Source organism: Falco rusticolus, chromosome 10, assembly GCF_015220075.1.
Source record: "Falco rusticolus isolate bFalRus1 chromosome 10, bFalRus1.pri, whole genome shotgun sequence".
Lineage (NCBI taxonomy): Eukaryota > Metazoa > Chordata > Aves > Falconiformes > Falconidae > Falco > Falco rusticolus.
In genome coordinates, this window is record NC_051196.1 from 31,309,027 (window position 1) to 31,323,041 (window position 14,015).

Consider the following 14,015-nt stretch of genomic DNA (forward strand, 5'->3'; position numbering starts at 1 on the left):
CTCGTTAAGTATTTCTTAGTATGAGACAAAAAAAGTACAGTTGGGAAATAACAACATTCCCCAAACCTACAAACTAACCAGAAGTTAAAAAACAACAGGTGCATGGGGGAGACCAGCTAATAAATGTTTTTGAGAGGAAGCTAGAAGAATTTGGTCTGCTCAGCCTAAAAAGCAAAAGGAGGAGTTAAATTGCTGTCTGAATAAGTTATGTTTTCAAAACAAAAGCTTACCACTTTTTGAAAGAGGTTTGAGATGTAGTCAGCCATAATATCAACTGCTGAATCTAATGGCTGCTTCTGTTGCTCCTGTACCACTATTTTAGTCCACGAAATGAGGCAAGAGGAAAGAAGAGAAGCAACATTAAATCCAAAAAGGAAAACCAACCAAAAAGCCACATAAAACTAGTCAGGTAACTATCCAAACTAAGGAAATAGCACTTTGTCATTCTAATCAAGTTTTAGTCTAGTGGATTCAACTTTATGCATGTAATATAAAAGAATCTCTTGTAACCTCAAACACAAAGATCCACTTCATGAACAAACCCCTTCTCTAGCCTTATCTCTGAATCACTGTGCATTAGACTGAAAATGCTGCTTGGTGTATTTGACATTCTCTAACTACATCCACAAAGATTTAGGTGTGGGAATGCATCTGGATGTTTCATAAAAGAAGCCCATAAGTATAAGAAACTAAATTCTCAACTCAGCATAAGTTTTCACTATCTCATCTTAAGTTTTCACTGGCATAGGCAGTCATTTTTGCCCCGTAAACTTCAGGCTTGGTCACTAATTTCAAGTTCTTCAGCTTCTACAGGTTCTATGTTTTTTGTTGTTGTTTTGATTTGCTTTTTAAATAAGACAATCTTCACATAATTAATATTAGATTATGTACTATTTACATTTCAACTAAAATCTGCCCCTCAATGTTTCTAAGAGCCTTCAAATATCCAACCAATGAATATACAGAGTAATTAAAGAGAATCTCCTTTCCCTCAACCCAAAAATAAAATACTGCTTTGCATCCCTATTGTTGCTTTCTCAAAGCAGAGTGATCATTTCCTGAATTGTTTGGTGTAGGTATTTTGCTTAAGCAGCAAGCACTCCAGGCTACAACTGATGAGTGACCTTGAGACAGCTCTTAGAAAGCAGTTGCCATAGTAACACCACCACAAATGTGGTACATCCTCAGCTGACACCACCAATCTGGTGCAACAGATCCATAATAAGTACATCTACCCTGTATTAGTGTCTCAATATTTAAGGTGGAAGTTACTAGATTATTTTTTTTTTAGAATTATTTCAAAAACCCCTTGTGCTGTGGTAGACACTGAATACTCTGTATGAATAGAAGCAACTAAGGCTATACAAGCCCACATCATGCTAGAGTTAAATAAGGTACCCTAAAATAATGCACTACTGAAAGTTAAAGCTACTCAGTGTGTTAATCCAGAGAGCAGTCTTTGGTCCAGGAAATGAGTCCACTGAAGAAAACCTTGCAAAAGCACACAACTAAGGAAGCTTGTTGTCTTTTCTCAGATCCTCCAATACAAATAAACTTTATGGAGCCCTGCTGCATCAAACAATGCAAAATGCAACCACAATGGATTATTTTTGCATGCCAGGATATTCAGTCTCACCTGTGCAACCTCATCACCTTGAATAAACTTTCAAACCAACTTGACCCTAAGGAATAGTGAAAAAAAAAACCTAAGGTTTTTTTTCTGTACATAGGATGCTGCTAGTTCTTGTGAGCTCTGAAAGAGGAAGAAAAAGGTGAATCATTACAGAAATATCAGTAAAAATGAAATAACTAGCCCTCTTCAATTCTAGGTAACAGAAATGCTCAGTAGAACCATTTCTGTTTAAAGACAATGGACTAATGAACAGTTAATTATAACCTAACAGTCAGACATTAGGAAGTTTACTTTACAATTAAACTGCAGCTCCATGACCCATCTTTTTCTTAAACCATCAGAAAAGGCCCATCATATAAGTTTCATAGTTTGTTGATGTTCAAGAGATTGTATTATAGCTAAAACATTGCTGTATTCTAATCTGAAACAAGAGTTAGGATTGCTTTGCCTCTGATCAAGTCCGCTCACTTCATGGGTTTGCCCTTATCCTAAGGGAAAATATTTGCTGAACCTCCATACCAGTGGAACCTGTGTGTCAGCTAAGAGTTAATTCCAGTTACAAGTACAGTCATATACTTTAAAAAAGGCTTTTGGACACTCCAATGTAAAGAATCTGGTCCAAGTTAATTCAGTCAGTCAAGTACCTGTCCTGAAACCTGGCTGAGGAGCCCCTGCATCCATAACTGCAACCTAAAGATAGAAAACAGAAAAAAAAGTTCCCAGATAATACTAAGCAGACATTCAACAGGGCCCTAAATCCAAAAAACAATAAAAGTATTTTGGCAATCATGTGTCATAGTACAATTACCAACCAAAAGGGTTCAGCTGTGTTGCTTCTGGAGGTCTGGAAAGACTGCCACCTTGGCTCAAAAAAGTATTGAGACTGATGATCCTGTCGATTACTGCTATGTGCCACCCTTCCCACTTCCATCACTTCTGTGAAGTTGCAGGTAAGATGGCTATATTCTAAATTGACCTATGTCCTATCAATCTGTATAAAGGCATTGACAGATTCCTTTTGAACAAGTGTTCATATAAACATTGAGTATGTTTCTATTTAGCAATAGATTCCTATAGTAAACATACTTTCATCAGAGTACAATAATTTGTCTTCAGCTTTGCATGTAATTGTTTATTTTGTCCTAGCTGTGCAGGTTATGTTAAGAGGTTAAGTCTAATCCTACAGTCCTGTTAAAAATCTTTCAACCCTTGACCCAACAGCTTGGGGGTACTGATCTTCTGAGTCTCTACAGATGTTATCCATTTGATAGATTAATTCTACCCCAAAATAGAATTATTGCAGTAGTTACCCCTTTCAGCAAGTTATTTTGCTTAGCAATATGTACATGCACTACAGTAGTAACAAATACACATTAAATATTTGCAGGTTTCTCAACATCAGTTTTCAGAACAGCACTCAATATACCTACTTAATCCCTATTGACTTAAGTGAAATTAGTTTTCCAGTGCAGATACAATAGGTAAGGAACTACCAGTAATAATACATAATTACTAACTCCACCAGCTCTTTCTAGTTACAACCCCAGGGTAGACAAAGGGTGCTGAATTTCTCCAACACCCAGGTAGTACCTGAATCTCTCTACTATAATACATTTGTTTCTGAAAACAATGTTTTACAGCAACTCCATCCAGTTTATGTTTTGATAGAGCTGCTCTAGTCCCACCCGACCCATTCCCTTGCACTAGTACTGGTGTTTGTGCAACTAGGAGTGAACTGACAGCCAGACATTGCCTGGGTGGTTTTGTTTGGTTTTGGGGTTCAGGATTTTTTGTTGGCAGGAAGGAGGGAATGGACAATTTTGAGTTAAAACTGTTTGCTGACTGCAAGGGGCTCAGTCCCAGAGCGAGGGGAGGAGAGGTAACAGGAAGGATGCACAATAGCCCTGACTTGGCCTGAGACATGCAAATGTGTACCACGCTGCCTTGGAAAGAGTATTCCACAGAAATGCATTTAAAGTGCTCTGGATTTATATTTTCAATTAGTACTGGAAAGAAATCAGTCTGTTGAGATGTTGCTTGCTTTTTGCACAATATACCACCTTAGCTCCCACCCCAGCATTTAAGTAAAAAAAAAAAAAAAACCCTCAACCCATTATATAAAGGATTCTTTAGGCCCTCATCCAAAAGAGCATAAGTCAACAATGAATATCTGTAGTGACAGAAAGACAAGGCACATTCAAAGTAGAGTCCTCTAGATCTTGGAGAAAGGTCAGGGAGCCATTTGGTAAACAAGAACTTCTTAAACAGAAAAGAGCTTCCAGGTAGACAAATGAGGCTGAACCTGCAGATCACTTCAGTTTGATTTTCACCAATGTAGCTGAAGCTACAATAATTTTATAAATAACCATTAAATAGGTTTTAAAGTTAACTACTTTAAAAATGAATATGATTAGAACAGGATATGTTTCCTAATGTCTTTCTTCCTTTAGTATATCAAAGATATGACAATTAAGACTTCTAGCAACATACAGTCCTTATTGGAAATGTTAGTCTAGAATTAATATCTGAAGCAAAAAGAGACAGACCATCACCTGGCAGTAATCATCTAGTAATAGTAACAGTTAAACTGTAAACCAAGAAAGTGAAGGCAAGATTAATATGATCGGTAGTTGGTAACCAGCATGGGAGTGGTTTATGGCCGTTCTTGCAAGTAAGAACTTTTTTTCTTGACAATTCATTTTCAGGGAGCATTTGCTCATCAAGTAGCTTGAAGTTTCTGTCAGAATGAGACTTCTAACTGAAATTCCAGCAATATAAGCATGCCTGCATGTTATTAAAGGAAATAGTGGAAAATTTCGCAGGCTGACATCCAGAATGTCTGCGGTTCCTTTTCATATTTTTCTCTTCTTGCAAAGCTGTTACTAGACCAGAACTTAAAATCTTTTTTTTGGGGGGGTTGGTTTTTTTGTTTTGTTTTTGTGAAGCTTGGAAATTTCCACTGGTTGAAAAGATTTTTAAAAAGCTTACTCAAATGTACAGCTCAAACTACCTTACAGTTCTGCCCAGACAGAATCTTTAGTTTAAGCAAAATTCCATCATTATAAAGCACTACTAGGATGTGGAAGGAAAAAAAACATTGCTCATATACCAAAAACATTGCTTGGCCCATCTGAAATATTATCATACTACATATTCATCTCTTGACAGAGGTCATCTGAGGTCCAGCCACAAACAGATGGGTAAGAGAAGATGAAGCAACCGTGTAGCTGTACATTTGAACAAAAAAATAAACTGGATGACAATGCAAGCTATTCTGCCCCTATCAAGAGATGGCTCTCCTTGAATTTCCTCAAATCTCCGCTCATTTTACCTCTCACTGGATCCCACTTATCATCCCTGCTACCTTCTTATGATCTCTAGCACAGCAAATAGAAGTCTGGCAAGTTTGCTAGCACCAGTTCTACACCTCACCTCTACATGTCTTGTTTATGAGCTATGAACATGCATCACCAAAATATTAGGGGGTTCAACAGAAGACCCACAGGTGTAATACAGGAGTCTTCAAAAGCTACTCCAGACAGCACAGACACTTTCTTTCCTCAGTTTTCTGTGCACTGATCAAAATAACTGCTTTCCTTTTAAGGGGGGATCAAATGGACATTCTAGGTTAACAGAGGTGCTGGTTTTGTTCCATTTTAATCAAGAGAACAATCTGCAGATTAAGTACTCTTGCTTTGGTTGCCTTGAGAGCTATGTATGACTAGATAAATACTTTACTGACTAAGAAGGGATTCTATCAATTACTGCCTAAAAATGTTATTTCCCATTCAGAGATTTTAATGGGAAAATGAAACTTTCAAATAAGGAAACGTAAGTTACTTACCAAGCAAAACCAATGCACGTGCCAGCACATGACATCAAAGTGGTACGCAACCAAGAAACATACTTTTAAAGTGTCTTGAATCCATGTGTTCTTTTACATTTTCTTGTTTAAAAGGCTACCACAAAATTATGCTTAAATGAGAAGTACAGCAGACTAAGACTTATTCATCAATGACCTGAATGAAGGGACAAAGCATACCCTCAGCAAGTTTGCTGATGGTGCAGAACTGGGAGGAGTGGCTGATACACCAGATGGCTGCACTGCCATTCAGTGAGACCTGGACAGGCCAGAAAGTTTGGGAGGGAGAGGAACCTAATGAAGTTCAACAAAGGCAAGCGTAGGGTCCTGCACCTAGGGAGGAATAACCCCACACACAGGTACAGCCTAGGGGCTGACCTGCTGGCAGGCAGCTGTGCAGAGACGAACAAAAGACAATGCTATGCAACATAAGCTGTAATTCCCTACTTCCACCTAACTCTTTAACCCAGCCTTTAAGGAGGGAAAAAATATCGTTAATGTAGGGGAAGAGGTCTGAAAAGTCTATTCCAAGTCACTGGCAAACAAGTAATTGCAAATTTCTGTTTTAAATCATCTCCTTAACATGTAAGCTGCTAAGAATGAATAACCATTTTGAAGTCATAGTTGTGACTAAGAGGAACAAATTACTTTTTGAACTTTTACTACTACTTCCATAAACTTCCAAGAAACAATACAGCACTTTTACATACTGACTCTGTGTGTGTGCACATGCACCTGTATGTGTACACTCTCAACAGTTGCCTAAGAAGTTTTAGAAAAAGTTTATCCAAGTAGACTACATTAACTGCTACCCACTCACACACATAGTAGCAAACAGCACTGAGCACAGATGTTTCCCTTTTCCTGGGACTCACTAGCCTCCAGAGAACGGGATGAAAACACAGCTGAGGCGTTTAATAAAAATCAACAACATTAAGACATTAATACACTCCATAGGGCAATCAGCAAGGTGTCAGAATGTCTATTTGAGTGCACAAGGTAGAAACAGGGGAATGCTATCTTTGCTATAGGTTTTTGTTCTGCACCAGTCTGAAGGACTCAAAACTGCCCTTTAATTGACTTCTGAACAATAAAAAGTTACTTCACAGTACTGGAGTAAAGAAGGTGCATCTCACTTTTTTATTATTTTTAAGTAAATTGCTTACTTCTGCCTTCTGCTTAACCCTTGCATTAACAGATAGAGCAACAAACTCCCTGCTCCATTACCTGTTCTATCACTTCAGGATGTTTCAGTGAGGCAGGGCATTCTGTTATTAGATGTAAGGTAACCATAAAGAAAATACAGTACGTACAGCAACACCACCAAATTGTTATATTTTCGTAAGTGTGCATGGATAAGAAGTTCTAACTGCATTTTATTAGAGACTTCCCAGAAGAATAATTTCCTCACATTCATGCTAACTAAGAAAGCATCTGAAAGACATTTATGATTTCCAGGATCATTCATATAAGAGTTAACCAGAAGCTGATTGATATACTTCAAGCAAATCTGTTCATAAGTAATTTTATAACCAAACTTTTCACGTTGAATCAACACTGGAAGCTGGATTTGACTTCACACCATTATCTATACGTAAATGACTCAGCTGATCAATATTTGGCAATGGGAACTAACAAAAAAACATTAAACCCATGCAGTCTAGAAAGGTTCCTTTCTAGACCTACAGCGATAAAAATCTTTTAAGAAGAACAATAAGCAGTCTAAAAGAAAAAAGTGAACTACTGCTTATGCAACTCAAGAAAGGAGCTCATCTATATACCAGAGATATTTTCCTCACAAGATTTTTAAAGTTACATTTCACTCATTTACACAGAAAGTAAATAGTAAAATAGCACCCTTAGAGCTTACTACTCATTTGCTTATATAAGATAGAAATAGCTGCTTAGTCTTATGCTACACCACTTCATACCTTGTGCTCTAGCTAGACCTAAGAGCAGTAACAGACCTGCCTAAGTCTTAGAAAAACAAAAATTCAGAGGCTTTCCAGAAAAAAAAAAAAACAAACCCCATACATCACTAGTGTAAGCTTCCATTCCTTCGTCATTCTTTGGCACAGTGAAACATCAGAAATACTTCAACTATTTTTCAAATTTCTTCCTAAGTTTATGTTCTTGTTATGTCTTTAATGAAAAGATGAGTCCAAAACAGTGCATAAAAACTACAACAGTAGTTTTGCAGTGGCTGATGCCTGTAAGCCAGATTTGCGTTGTCCTTGCAGAACAAGTATATTTACCTATTCACTTTTTGCAGTTCAGAAAAACATGGGATAAGCAGCAGCGTGCTTGATTTTACCATGCAACCCATTACTAACAGATTTCAATATTACACCATCTGGTAGACTGGGAACATTATCAACGAGTTATAGCTTTTTAAAAAAAAAAAAAAAAAAAACACAACACAAACACAAATTCTCAAGTTTGTCACAACAGTTATGAAAGTTCAGGCTTCTAGAAAAACAAAGAGTTTGAAACCTCCATTTTGGTTTTAAAAGAATTGAGAACTGGGGGGTGGGGGATTAACCCGCAAGAATTGGGGGGTGGGAGTTGTATTTTATATCTCCACCAACTCCTCCCTCAGGGGCTTGATATCTCATGACTTAATATTGTGAAAGCCTAGAAGGGACAGCACAGCTTGTATTTTAATGCATTACCTGAAACCACTGAGTTAAAGTTATGATACAGTCAGTATATTTAACATAATGGTTTCATTGTGAAAAAAAGCTGCTAAGAAGTTTCCCATTAAGCATTATGACAGATCCTTTGTCTTAAAGCTCTTATCCTCCCTCTTCATTAGGTAAAGATAACAACCATTAGACACTACTAAAATTGTTTATAAAAGCATACTATATGATCTGGAATAAAGAGTTATTTTTCCTTTAAAGTTCAAAATCACCTGTTAATGAGGGTAAAGAAGGAAATACATTTAGCACATCGACAGTCATATACATGATCTCCTCTTACCTCCAAGAAAAGATTTATTTAATACAGCATCACAGGATATCATCACAACTATACCTGACTTGGTTCAGTAACAGGAAGAGAGATGCTTCCCTAGACACAGCATGGTGACACTGAAGTCTTGTCTAGCTTGTGATCAACTACAAAGATAAATGGGTGATCTAGGACACTTGGAAGGAGTGCAACATATGAATTAACAGTTTTGCTACAGTTGCCTTAGGGGGAAAAAAAAAAGGTACTGCATCAGTTCTGTTGCACTCATGACCCAGACAAACACTGGCATTGTAAAGGAATGCTTAAGTGAACTGGGTAAGCTTTCAAGCAAGCCTTTGACAATTGTTTTGAACACACATGCTGATCTGCTTTATTCTATGCTGGGAAAGTGGCAGGCAGAAATACCTAATCTGGAAGTTGTTTTCTTCAGCAAAGACAACTGGCAAATACTCTTTAGACAACAGATTTTGGCTTGTTTTTCCCTAGTCTGGGTAGTTTTCCTAAGAATAATTTTTTCTTCCCTTTCCCACATTCACTAACTGCTCTTCTGCATGTATTTCTAACTAGGGTAAAACCCAGGTTAACGAAGATATTAGAATTTCCATTAGAAACAATTTAAGAATTGTATTTGTTGAAGGTAACAGTCCACACAATCTTTGATACTTGTAGTGTCATTCAAAACCATGTTTGTATGGCCTAATCATAAATACTCTGGAAAATTTAATTTTTACCATTTGTGTTTGCTGAGAGAAATCTACTGGAATCACAGAAGACAAGGTATCTCGTTCTATTTCACCTCACCTAAAAGTTCACAAGAAAAAGCACGCGTGTAGCCCTGTGAAGGTGTTAGGCAAACAAAGCAAATCCCAAAGAGCAAGTTTCATCGATACATTAAATAGCCTCACAGTCTCTGAGACTAGGGAGATAAAAGGTACTTCTGCTTTTTCTTTCTGCCCTATCCTACTCAGTCCCCCTCCTACCTGCCAAGGGAGGGGGGGGGTGGGGAAAGATATGTGTTAGGCTACAACTCAACTACCCAAAAGAAACATATTGATAATACTTTCAGCCACGCAACCTGTTTTGCTGTTGCCTTTGAAAAACCAGACAACTGATTTTCTCACATACAGCAGAGAACAGAAGAAGGGGGAAAACATTTTTTTTTTTCAGAAGTCACATACAGAATATTCCATGCAACTACATAGATAAACCCACCTTGAAAACGTGCCTCTAAAAGGCCTTCTGGGTATGCCTGTGATATTAGATTATCTCATTCCATGGCTCTGACACATTTTGACATGCACAGAAATGTGGAAACAGCGAAGGGTTCAGGCTTTGTGACAAAGCGTCATACTCAACCAAGGCTAATTCAGGTGCTAGTTATTATGGCTAGCAGTATAACAGTTTTATTGTTCTGCAGCCTTCCTCTTCTCCCTCCTCTCCCATTTTCAGGTGCACCTGATAAATCAGGGCAAAACTGCTATGCAGTTCAGCCATATGTGTAACAACTTCGATGATTGCTTGCCCTGACCTAACAATTTCAACATGTTCTGCGTAATTTTTACAGTGTTTTAAGATTTCTAGAACAATCTCATCCATGAAATGCAGTTGTTATGGTTTTAGACTTCAAGTTATGTTAGTAATCTTCAAAAAAGAACTCAACAATAGTAAGAAAGCCTTTAAAATTTCCAATAGGGCAATGATGCATAACCTAACAAAGAAAGTTAGACAAACAGTTTGACTACACCTGACCTAACATACTCACATTTAACAGTAAAGGTGACAAAGTCAGGGGTGGGGCTGTGGAGGTGGGAACGTGACCAAAATGAAATCAAAGCAAAAAACACCAACAACTCCCACACACAAACCACACAAAGTCAGGGAACACTTAACCGTAGTTAGATACCTGTAGAGCTGACTCTTCAAGTATATTGCAAAAGCAGTCACAACCTTAGCAGTATGAGACTTACACCATATCCTAAGCTCAGCAGCAGCAGTAACAAGCCTGACTTTCTAGAGCCTAAGGAAAATGAGCAGTAAAACCAATGGAGGCCCCCTTGCCCTCTTCTCCCTGTCATTTAAATAGCATGCTGTCTTAAGCAAGTGCCTTTTTCTTACCTCTGTACAGTGTCAGAAATGCAGCCAGCTCTAGACAACATAAAAGAAAAATGTGCATCTACATCTAAAAGCATAAAACCTCACCAACAATAATTCCACACACTGCACACAAAATACTAAAAATCCCTCATGCAATTGTGTTTGGAGGCAAGGTAATTCTCTTCCACTGCAAAGAAAATAAGCTTATTGATAACTGTCAACTGTAAGTCATCAATTAAATTAAAAGCATTATTGAAGTAATAGGGTCCATCTGAAGTATACCTACCATTACATGGGGTAAAAAAATTTTCATGTATCTTCCCTTAAATGCAGCATATAAAAATCCAAGTGGAAGTAGAATCCATAGCAGATTTAAATCAGTATCAGTAAAATTCAATCACAATTGCCTCTTTCCCAATACACTACATTTAGAAACATCAATAGATCTTGTCAGAGAAAAAAGCACACAAGCATGCTGCCCCAGCAGTCAGGTTTAGATATTTTTCACCACCCTCTCATGTCCTTGGCATAGAGAACACTACTCCTCCCCTCCCCTCCATTTTTTAGTATAAAAACAAGTCAGAAGAATATTTAAGATATTTCTGAACACTCAAAATCAAAAACCTTCCATGAATATAATGCAGAATCTCCTGTATCCTACAGTCATTCAAGATCACCTCTTCGAGGGAGGCTCATTTAAATGCAGTTGAAGCAACCTCCAGTGTCAGACTGTAGTGTCCAATATCATTTTACATGCTACCAATGGCTTGATTTTGCAGACAAACATAACCTAGACACCACTTCATTCTCAGGGTTCTTTAAAAAAGAAAAAAAAAAAGAAGACACCCTTTTCTAGGCAACTGTAACATAGAAATTAATCTTGAAGGTTTTGACTGTGATTTCTTCTCTATTATTAATGAAAAAAAGCCCATGATCAAAAGATAATGTTCTATTGTAAAATAGATTTCCTTCTCCTTCCTATTCTGAATTTTGTCTCAACTATACATTAGTCTCAGTGATACTATGCAAAGAATTGATAAGCAGACAATGCAAACTTCCAAGTTAATAAATTCAAAGCCCAGGTGAATAGGGGTTTCAAATGAAGAATTAAAAAAAAAACCCAAAAAAACAACACACAAAACACCAAACCCAAACCCCACACAACTCATATGCTAAATAAAAGCTGACTGGAAACAGCACACTGTCATCAGGAACGGTACTTAAAGCGAGCCTGAACACTGGGTTTATTCTGTCTGCTATCACTTCCTCTATTTCCCAACCTCTATCTTCATATCACAGCAGCAAATCCACTGGTACTAATTAAAAAATAAAAAAATTAAAAAATAGTAGTACTAACAGAGTTGAGTGAAATTCTGAACAACAGTCAGTTAAACAGCCCATTACAACAACTGCTAAGAGTATATACAATTACTGTACGTTATCATGCAGTCTAGTTCAAACAAACAAACACCACACACACACAAAACACACCAAAAAAGCCCAAAACCACAACCCGCAATTTTGTCTGTTTCCTCTAAACCCAAGCTCTTGTGCTGGGGCTTTCACTCCGACACTATTTGTAATTATGAAGCTATCTCGTATATATATTTAGCACATACACATCTTTGTCTCATGTGTAGCAGCTCATTATAAGTCCAAAATATTACATGAGAAAATATTTATTTTTTTAAATAGTGATGACAGAATTTTAAGCTTATTTTGTGTCCATTTTAACTGTATTATAGACACCACGTAGCTAGACAATACTGTCTCTCACACTTCCAGACCTGCTTCAGTTTTTTCTTGTTAGTCCAGATAGAATCCAACATAATATTTTCTGTCAACTTTCAGATAAACGAATTAAAGGCAGAATCAGATTTTTTTTTCTTAATAGGTTAAAGAGCAAGGAGGTACTACCTGATTAGAAGAGACTGATTTAAAACTGTGCTCACTGGATGAGCTGACAAAGTGGGAAGCTCCTTTTTTGAAAGGAAACCTGACTGTGCTTAAGAGTAGGAGCAGAAACCACAACCAACCAACTTTAGCACCAAACAAAGAGGACTCTGGGAATTATGTCAACCTCAGACAAAATCCCCACCCATATTCACCCCATTTATACCCCAGAACCAGTAACACCTACAATGGTACTCTCCTAGTGACCTCAGGAGAAAATAATTATTTCTCGTCTCCATCCCCAAACGGCACAGTTTCATTGCAGCTGTGAGGCAAAAATGGGTAAAAGGCATGGAAATTAAGCTTTTATTTGCAGTATTTCTCATCGCTTGTTACCGGAGACAAGAGAAGTCACCTCTGAAACTTACCGAGGCTACAGGATGATCAGCAGGAGAATGCAGATATGAAGGTCTCTGGAACCGCCTCAGTATCAGATAAACCCGGCCGAACGGCAGATGGGGCCATTCCAGCCCAGGTATTTCACCCCGCGCAGCCTCGGCGCGGCTGAGGAGCCTGAGGCTCAGGCGGTTCTAAAGGCAAATCCACAGCGACCCCCGGTCCCGCCGCTCCATGAGGAACCTCCACCCGAACTCGCCCCGCTCAGATCCGCGCCGCCCCGCGTACGGGCAGCCTTAGCTCCACGCCAGGCGCCCACCGCCCGCTCAGGAATAACTACACTCCCCCGTCTAACTACACTCAGCGCTAAAGTTACAATGGTTAGAAAGAGGTAACGGCGTTTACGCGCTGCCCCGGGAATCCCCTCATCCCCAGCCCTGGGATTGCTCCTCACACACAACCCGCCCGCGCTCCCCGCCCGCCTCCCCTCAGGGAGGCACATCCATATTGGGGAGGGGGGCGAGCGGGAGAGGAGAGAGCCGCCCCTCAGGGCCAGCCCCAGGCTGCTCCCGTTCCCGGCGAGGGGCAGCCCTCCCTCACCCATCCCAGTCCCACCCCAGCGCCAGAAGCTGGGGAACACGAGCGCGAACTCTCCTCCCTCCACTCGCTGCTCCCTCCCTCCAAACCCCACTCACCTGGGAAAGGAGCCAAGGCTCGGCTACGTCTCCTTCTCCCTGTCTCCCCCACACTCAACCTCTCGCCGCCATTTTCCTCGCTGCCTAGATTTAAATAGGAACCAGCCTCCCCGAGAGGAGCCACCGGGCGGCGCGAGGCACGGTGGGACCTGTAGTACGGCCCCGCGCGGGCGCTCACGGGACCTGCTCCCGCCCCGCGCGGGGCATCACGGCACTTGCAGTTCCCGCCCGGCCGCGGCCGCTTGCTCCGCCACCGCTCCCAGCGGCCCCTGCGGGGCGGGGCCCCGTCCGCTTCCCGCGCCGCGGCCCGGTCCCGCCGGTCCCCCGCAGGTCCCGGGGGAAGCTCCAGCGCCAGGCACCGCAGGCATGCGTGCCCCCCGCCTGCCATACAGCCCCGCCGGTGAAACGCGAGGTGGGCAATGGCCGTGCCCGGTATCAGCGCTGCCGCCGGGCGGGGGCCACGGGGTCG

At 40.0% G+C, this 14,015-nt stretch overlaps 1 protein-coding gene across 3 annotated transcripts in view; it reads right to left on the bottom strand.

The window, feature by feature from the left end:
• NCOA3 (nuclear receptor coactivator 3) overlaps nucleotides 1-13,684 on the bottom strand; it is an 85,729-nt gene extending 72,045 nt beyond the window's left edge. For all 3 annotated transcript variants that reach the window (XM_037403287.1, XM_037403286.1, XM_037403285.1), the window contains exon 1: nucleotides 13,547-13,684. The gene's annotated coding sequence lies outside the window, so the exon portion shown is untranslated. The remainder of the gene's footprint in view (nucleotides 1-13,546) is intronic.
• Between the last annotated feature and the right edge of the window lie 331 nt (nucleotides 13,685-14,015).